This window comes from Archocentrus centrarchus, chromosome 24 (genome assembly GCF_007364275.1).
Source record: "Archocentrus centrarchus isolate MPI-CPG fArcCen1 chromosome 24, fArcCen1, whole genome shotgun sequence".
In the NCBI taxonomy this organism is placed as follows: domain Eukaryota; kingdom Metazoa; phylum Chordata; class Actinopteri; order Cichliformes; family Cichlidae; genus Archocentrus; species Archocentrus centrarchus.
In genome coordinates, this window is record NC_044369.1 from 27,019,649 (window position 1) to 27,029,075 (window position 9,427).

Here is a 9,427-nt window from a genome sequence, read left to right on the forward strand (position 1 = left end):
ACTGAGGAAACTGGATGAGTGAAGGACATAAGAAGAGGTGTCGGGCCTAAAATTCTGTCTACACAAATGAACAATATCCGAAATTCACATCCCTAAGAAACAGGAAAAATCCAGTAAAGACCTGATACAGGCCCTGAGAGACACATCTGACCCTTCAGGTAATCCATCTGCTGTTTGTCAAAACCACCAGAAATAGTCTCAGTAGAAGAGAAGCTGTCAAGGAGCCATTCTCAAGGAAGCGAAGCAGGGAGAAAGGGCTCTTATGGAGTACTGAAATCAAATTTGAGATCTTTGGTTCAAATCATCGTCAGTATGCACGGAGGAGGTCAGGAGAGCTGTACAACAGTGAGTGGCTACAGCCAGCTGTAAAACACGGTGGAGGCTCTGTCCTGGTTTAGAGCTGCATTTCAGCCAGCGGTGTTGGAGATTTTACCAAAACTGATGGAATCATGAACACAGAAATGTACAGTCAGATTCAAATCCACCACACAGTCTTCATTTTTCAGTATAACAACAATCCCCAAAACACTACCAATGCAGTAAAAGTACACCTGGATAGAAAAACATCTGGAATCATCTTGATAGACATTGGAACAAAAGAAAGGCAACAGGAACCAACCTTCCAGGACAGACTGAGAGAGAGAACTTGAAATCATCTTATTAGATTAGAATTCCAAGCAGGTAAAGATGTACATCAAGAATGGGCCAAGGATTGGAAAATACCTGCCGAGGAGGGCAGAAGGCAGGCCTCAATAGCTCAATGCTGTCATGTGACCCAGGGTTCATGGAAAAAACTGAGTGCGACGCTGCACCACCAGCTTTAATGTGTTTTAGCACTGATTCCTTAGAACTTTCAGATTTGGATGAACATCATTCTTCCAAAAGATATTCCTTCCTTTGGTGTTTTGACCATGGTGCAGAAGAATACCATCAAAAGCAGTTTTCAAATCTCCCACTGGTGTTTTTCTGGATTTGATATCTAGCAACTGTGAATGCCAGAGCATATGCTTTATATCATTTTTCATCCTCATCAAACTGTGATCCAGCATGCCCTATGAGGGGCATTGTCATCTTGGAAGAAGCCAGTCTCTTCAGGCTAGAAATGTCATCGTTGCATATAGGGGATTACTCAGCACAACCTGGTATTGATTTTCAGTAAACCCTTCCTCCCAAGTAAGCAAGTGGACCCAAGCCATCTCAGTAAAATACCCTCCACTGCACAAGAGAGCCTCGAGATTCCTTCAGTACACGGTTAAAGCGTTCAGGTTTTCATTAAATCTGTGCCCCATCTGTGCCTTCAAAGGTAAACACACGATGAGTACATAACACCGTTTTAATCGCTGCATATCTTCAAAGTTTAAGATCCTACTTTCAGTGAATGTTTCAGGATGGGGCTTGGTACACAGATCAGAATGCATACAGCTGAGCAAATATCAAGCTTTGATATTAATCTTTCGTATTGTTTCAGCTAAAGCCACACACATGTACTCCTGACAGGCCTCAGATGGGTGACAGTAGAGTTTCAGCTCACGGGTACAGTTACAAGTTTATTGATGCTGTAAGTCTTGTGAAAATTCAAACAAGTATCCTAACGGACGGTACTGAGGGTGCATAAGTTGTCTTTCTCCCTCCACGTATTTATAAAAGTCATTGCATAAACCACAAAAAAACATGCAAGCATATAAATATTTAAGCTACCTGTCACTGGATGCATTTGCGTATCTTGATTGGACTCATGTGTGTGATGTATTGTGTTTCCAATGAAGTCTATTATCTGTGTTACAGACAGCTGTTTATTCATTGTGTCCAAGAACTCAAAAGGAAACTAAATACTTATTTTTCTCAGACAACCTGGTTGGTTTTTGTTGTTTTGAAATTTTGTTTTATTTTTTTAACCATCATATTGTGAAAGTGATGCCCCTCAGAGACCATATTTTGGAGTTTCAGGTCTTGAAGAGTCGAGTCCTCTGGTAACAGACTAAACTCCAAGCCAAGCGTCCAACACAGGAGACCCAACGCGTCTAAATGAAGATCCCTCTGCTTATACTTGACATCCACAAGAAGTACGCCGCTGCACCGCAACATTCACCAAACTGCTTCACTGCAAATGACAACTTCAACAAACTCTTTATTTTCACTTTCCGTCCACACAGCAGTGGGCAGCTGCACACAGATATGTGCGTGTGAGTCAGTGGGTGGCACAGGTTTCCCATCCTGATTAAAGAGGTTGCTTCAGATGTTTGGTTTGGAAAGTCCTCATCATCATAGTGTAAGAGGTGCAGACTGTGAGGACTCTGAGATGTTAAGCATGCAAGAATATTGTAATCTCAGTGACACTGAATAATTTGCTCCATATTTCCATAGTCCTCATGTTTTGTGCTTTTCTCTTGCAGACGCAGGAGTTGTTTTTCAGTTTTGAAATCTTGCTTTGTGACTGAGTTTGCAGCTGCAGTTTAACTTTATTGTTGTTCTTGTGGTGACCTTCAGTCTTGTGACATTTCATGATTTTTTTGCTTTATGGTTATTATACTGATTACTTTCAGATTTTCAGTCTTGTAGTTCAAATCTTGATTTCTAGGATTTGGGTTCTTCAGTGTTTCCCTCTGTCAAGTCTAACATCTTGTTAGTATTCAGCTTTGTATTCATGCTTTTATTTATTTCCTCTTTTACTTTGAAGGCTCCTGATTGTCTTCACCTGTATAATTTCTTTCACCCGTGTCTCATTCCCAATCAGTACAAAGTGAGTGTGTGTGTAAAAGGGACGTTTTCTCAGCAGGAATGCTACCAGGAAGGATGCTTCCTGGCAGCAAGCCAGAGAAGAGATGTTAGGAGTGGCCAAGGTGAATACGAAGAGATATCGCAGAATTTGAGACGATTTAAAAGCCTGACTTGCTCGTTTCTTGGGCCAATGCTCCAGAGAGGTCACCGTCAGCAGAACAGAGGACAGGTTTATTAAACTGGTTTCAGACAGTTAGCTGGGAAACAGACAGAAACAGAGTTACAGGATAAAACGGTGCAAAGAAGTGCTGGTTTCATACTGACAATGAGAATCTGGTGGAGCATCAGCTGGTCAATAAATACCACGAGTCTGTTCTGATGCTTGTATTATGATCTGAGGGTTATGATCATGAGGATGGAGCGGCGGCAGCCTCAGTGTCCATCTACCTGCAGAGCGTGTGTGCTGTCAGATGGAAGCAGTGTCAAAAACATGTGATGTAACCGGTCTGTGGGCCTGCTCTTAAATGTGCTGTTGTGGTCCATCAACTGTGGAAAAGAGTGCAGTTAAACATTACAAAGAAGTGAAAACAATGAAAAGTATCCATAGCATCCACTGTCTGTACTTATCATACTGTATTTTTGAGCTTTGATTATTTTTGTTTCTCCCATTCCTGGTGAAATTTCCTCATTCCCTCTCTTCCCTAGTCCGTCCCACTTGTCAGTCAGCACTCAGCTGAAGCACAGGTAATAAATGAAGAAATACACATTATCTCATGGTCCTGGGCCGTGTGCCCCAGCGTTTTGTGTTTAGTTCTGTTATGTCCTAGTCTGTTCTGGTTTTCACAATTCATCTTAGTTTCCTGTCTTATTAGTTATGGTTTACATTTTGATTTCCTAGTTCCCTTGGTTCTTGTCCCCCCTGCGTCTCTGTCCTGTGTCTGTGTGTTTCCTGTTTTATTTTGAAAGTCCTTGGTTCCTTGTGCTTGTCTTTAGTTTTGCTTCCCCTTGTCTCGTTTGGTTAATTACATTCAACTTTGCCCTCACTTGTTGCCTGTTCGCTGATTACCGTGTGTGTGTGTGTGTGTGTGCGCGCGCGCGCGCGTATTTAGGTCCTCAGTCCTGTCTGTTCCTTGTCATGTTGTTGTCTATGATTCCACTGTTGTGTGTCACTTTGCTGGTTTGTGTTCTTGTATTTAGTTCTGGAACCCATGCTTCCCAGTATATTCTTTTGTCATTCCACAAACACCCTTTCAGTTAAGTTTTTGCCTGCGAGTCCTGCATTTTGGGGTCTACCTGCTCCTGCCTCACAGCACACCATGACACATTATAGGACTTACAGAGAAAGGGGTTCCAATATGTGGGTATTTTTCCAACTTTATGGAAGTAGCAACAGGCTACTACAGCATATTCCTACTTGTCAAAGTAAGAAAACAACTTGATGAGGAACTTTTGAGCTTTCCTGTGGCATCAAAGCAAAACGAACTGGTGTTTCTGAGCTGTTCTTGAGATTCTTTAGATCGGGGCATCGTGTGCTGTTTTTGGAGATTTTCTGCTTCACTTTGTCAGACAAGTTGTGCTTGAGTGATTTCTTGATTCAACAGGTCTGTGAGAGGGCGAATGCTTTTCACAGCACAGTACAGAGCTAACAGGTCTACAGTGGATATGACAACCACAGCTCTCCATGCTGCCCTGATGCTAGGCTCCTGTTTGGGAACATCATCCTCCCTCACAGACCCAGGATTTCTGTTATAATTTTATGGTTACTTTTAGACACTTGTGTATCTGTATTACTACAGTTTATATATTTATTTTTACGCCTTTGCAGGCGTTTGCACTGATAGGGTTGCATCCAGGTTCCACTGTACGTGTGAAATGACAGTAAAGATTTTTCTTTTTTTTAACAGCAAATTCTAAATGTGTTGCCTTTGGCTAAAAGATGCACCCAGGGAAATAAACTGTCCATGGTTGTTACTGTGATGGAATGTGACATTTATGCCTTAAATCAGTGGCAGTTCAGTCTTCTTACTCTGCAAACACACTGCAGAGTGATGAGTTTGGCATTTAGCACATAAAAATGTGTCAGAGCAAGTGTGAGACCAAACTTGTCACTTGAGTTTCTGTGTTCCTGTTTTCCTGTAACTGTCACTGGCAGCCGTCCTTCATCTCCCTGACTCTCTGCCAGCCAGCAGCCTCCACACACCACACTGCATCCCTGCATCTTCTAGTGACAGAAACCGAGATGTTGCATTTCAAATGAAATCTCAGACATGCTGAGACTGCAGTTCCCTGTTAAAAGCTTTTTCCATTTGAATGAAATTTCCATAAAAAGTTGTTAACAAAAACCGGACCATTAAAACTATCAAATTAAACGCTAATCACATAAACTTAACTCCTGCTTGTTGCTTCTGCCTGTGCTGGGATCATGACACCTCGTGGGATGGCAAAATTCCAATAGCAGGTTCACCTGACATCTGCTGGACAGAAACTGTCATTGCAATTCAAAGATCCATCATTTTCACAGGCATTTCTCTGGTTTCCCAGACCAGTGCTGTTTTATTAGCCCATTTCCAATAAACAATATTATGAGCCTGTAGCAGCCTGACTATTCAGGGTCACCTGATCCAACTCTGACCTAAGCTTTATCAGAACGGAACGTTGATGAAGCCTGATTTTAAAAGTAGAGAGGGTCTCCTGAACCTAAACTGGGAGCTGGTTCCACATGTAAGGAGTCTGATAGCTGAAGGTTCTACACAGAACCCTGTAATGGTGTTAAACACTGAGCCTCCTTATTTTGCCTCTGCACACTACCACAAAAAAAGCATCACAATAACTGTTTAGAAACCACAGCCACTCAGGGAGTGGGTGTGAAAGTGGCTGTAATTCCTAAACAGCTAATGTGATACTTTTATTAAACCTGTGAAATTAAAACTGAAAGTCTGAACTTCAATCACATCTGGATGGTCTGAGTTCGCATCCACTGCAGTGCTGTACAGAGACACAACTACAACTACAACAAAAAGAAAAGTGTCATACAGATCTTGTAATTATACAATCTGACCACAAGGCGGCAGCAGTAGTTCTCCAATAATGTAGCCAAGCTACATCACGTGACAGGTTTGTTTATTTATTAATTTTGGTTACAGTTGCAGAAGCTTTCCTCAAATTTAGCTTCAAATTCCAAACCTCTGAGCAGGAAACTTAGAAAGTATGAAAAAGGTCAAACGAAGGTATTCTAATACTTTGAGAAAGTATCCATGAATGTGCAAAACTAAAACAAAATCCCACGTTTACATTAATGATCAGAAAAGCTGCAGTTACATCATCATCTACTTGTTTCATTCAACTGCAGCCAACAATGTGTGTGTGTGTGTGTGTGTGTGTGTGTGTGTGTGTGTGTGTGTGCGTCTGCGGTTAAACACATTTGCATAGAATTTGTGTTTTGTGTTGCTTTTGAACACTTGTTGACATTTTGCTTAAACGGCTGCAGTCAGGATGAATTTGCCTTTAAATGCTTCCTTTTTAAACAGCTCATTCTGGGGTCACAGAGATCACTGCCCCACTGTGCCACAACTGCACACCAGCAGCATGGTTTAGAGCAGTAAAGACAGTGAGTACAGAGCAGACCAAGCTATTTTGTCTTTAGAGTTTAGAAAATAAAGATAAAAAAATAGTAATCATATAATCATAAATGGCAGGTATGAAACCAAAGTGGTTCTGACATCCCAGTTTCTGTGGAAAACATTCCTGTAGTTCCCACATTTATACTTTGTGCCAAGAATGTTCACTTCATTTCCTTCACTGCATTGTTTGGGCTGTGGCGTGAATTTTTCACATTGTACCATTAAATGCTCAACTGCGATATTTCCAGAACTCCTGCATCACATGGGATTTAAGGCAGAAGCACTGATGGATCATTGTCGTGCATGTGGGAAGAAACAAGGTGTTGAAATAGTGGGGAAGACAGGAAATACTCCCTCCCAACACTTTACTGTACTGGCTATGGAGCTGTTATATCATATTTTCAATGCACACAAGCTGCTTTGATTCACACCCTGACCAACAAATCACCACAAACACACACACTGAACTACATCTCTTACTTCATTACACATTACCATCCATCCATCTTTATACCACTTATTTGGGACCAGGTCACAGGGTCAGCAGTCTAAGCAGAGAAGCCCAAACCCACTCCAGAGTCTAGTGGCAGCGTGGTTTACACCACTGCATCCAACACTTTGCATTGTGTTGGTGATGTAAGGTTTGGATGCAGCTGCTCGACCATGGAAACCCATTCCATAAAGCTCTCTGTGCGCGGTTCTTGTGCTAATCTGAAGGCCTCATGAAGTTTGGAGGTCTGTAGTGATTGACTCTGCTGAAAGTTGGTGACCTCTTTGACCCCTCATAATTTACATAAAGTCTCAACCCCTGAAACTCGAACCCCCAACCAATCACCTGTTGAGGCTCTGCCAACACAGGAAAGACCAAGGAGGTCCCACGTGGACTAAAGAAACAAACGTCACCAGAGTACCTTTTAGTTTATGACAGTTCTAGCAGGTGTCACAATGATGAAGCTTCTTTCAATTAAAGCCTCTGCTATGGAAACACCTCTTTGACAAGACTTTGCTTTTTTTTCTCATTTCAAATTGTTTCTGAACTCTTCATGCTATGCTGGAGCCTCAAGTCTCTACCTTCTCTCCCCTCAGAGATCGAGGATTTCAGCAACAGACAGCCACGTCCCGTAAGCGGCACGGATGTAGTGCATTTTATATGACAGGCTAGACCCTCCTATTTTGAGTGACACCTCGTTCGGCCAATCATGTAACTGGCTGCAACAAAATCAACCGAAAAGCTACGTGACACCCCCTGGCTATTACTGGCTCTGGAAAACCCATTTCTTAATATGACTGGCCGAATGAGGTGTCAATCAAAATGGACAGGACATGGCCAGTTAACATAGGAATGGTCCCAGAGGAGGCCTCTATCAGTAGGAAAAAGCTGTAAAACTTCTAAAAATACAGTTAGAAGTCTAAAATTTATGCCCTTCCCATTTTCCAAAGCCATGCAGTGGGCAAGATTGGAGACTTTGCCAGGCCAATTCTAGCCCCGGGCCTGTTTGACACCCCTGCCATATTATATACCCTGCAAGCTGGTGAGAGACCTCTCGTCCATATTAATCATGGCTGTCTACATACCACCGAGGGCTAATGCTAAGTTAGCTTTAGAGGAGTTGTACTGCCTGATCAGCAAGCAGATGAACGCCAACCCGGAGGCGGCTGTGATTGTGGCGGGGGACTTTAACCATGTTGAACTGAAGGCTGTGTTTCCCAAATTACATGTTACAGTAGACCAGGTCTACTGTAACATCCCTGGTGCTCCCTGGTGCTGGTGCTCCCTGGTGCTTACAAGGCTGCAGCAGCCCCACACCTGGACATGTCTGACCACATCTCGGTGGAACTGATTCCTGCCTATAAGCCTCTGGTCTGCAGAACAAAGCCGTCCACCAGGACAGTGCAGGTTTGGACTGAGGAGGCCTCCTCTGCACTTCAAGACTGCTTCGAACACACAGACTGGAGTGTATTCAGGGTAGGGGCAGACCTGGAGGAGTATACATCGTCTGTACTGTCTTAAATTCAGTTTTGCACTGATGATGTTCTCCCTGTCAAGGCCATCAAAGAGTTTCCCAACCAGAAACCATGGCTGAACAGCACAGTACGGTCCCTGCTGAAAGCCCAGGATACTGCCTATAGGTCTGGAGATAGACTGGCTTATAGCAGGGCCCGATCAGAGCTGAAGAAGGGAATTAAGCAGGCCAAGCTCCGATACAAGCAGTGCATTGAAGAACACATCAATGGCAACAACCCTCGAAATATGTGGAGGGGCATCAGGACCCTGACAGATTATAAAAATTAGCAGTCAACTGGCCAGCCATGACCCCACCTTGCCTGAACCTTAAACAGCTTCTTTGCACGCTTTGACAGGTTGGGCAGCAGAGAGGCTACGCATCTCCCCCAGCTGGAGGAGCAGCACCAGCCCTTGTCCTACAGCAGCACCAGGGTGAAGTCCACCCTGAGGAGGATCAACACCTGCAAGGCTTCGGACGGACAAGGTGTCAGGCCGGACTCTGAGAACGTTGCGCTGACCAGCTATCAGGAGTGTTCCTGGACATTTTCAATCTGTCCCTGCAGCTAGCCATGGTTCCTGAGTGTCTCAAGTCCTCCATCTCATACCGGTAACCGAAGAAGACGTCCATCACCTGCTGAATGATTACCGGCCTGTTGCTTTGACCCGGTAATCATGAAGTGCTTCGAGCGGATCCTTCTGAGTATATTAGAGACTCCATCCCTGCAGACCTGGGACAGCCTCCAGTTCACTACAGAGGGTATCGGTCAACAGAGGATGCTGTCTCCATCACCTTGCACACAGCCTTGACCCACCTGCAGCGTCCCAACACCTATGTCAGGATGCTATTTATAGACTTCAGCTCATCATTTAACACCGTCATCCCAGACAAGCTGGCGCTGAAAACTATGTGAGGTGGGTTGCCTGTGTCACTGTGTCACTGGATCAGAGACTCCTCACCAACAGGTCTCAGGTTGGTGAGAATAGGGAGGCAACATTGGTCCCCCTCTGGTCCTTAACACAGGCACACCGCAGGTGTGTGCTCAGTCCGTCCTCTTCACCTGTTTACACACGACTGTGTTGCCAC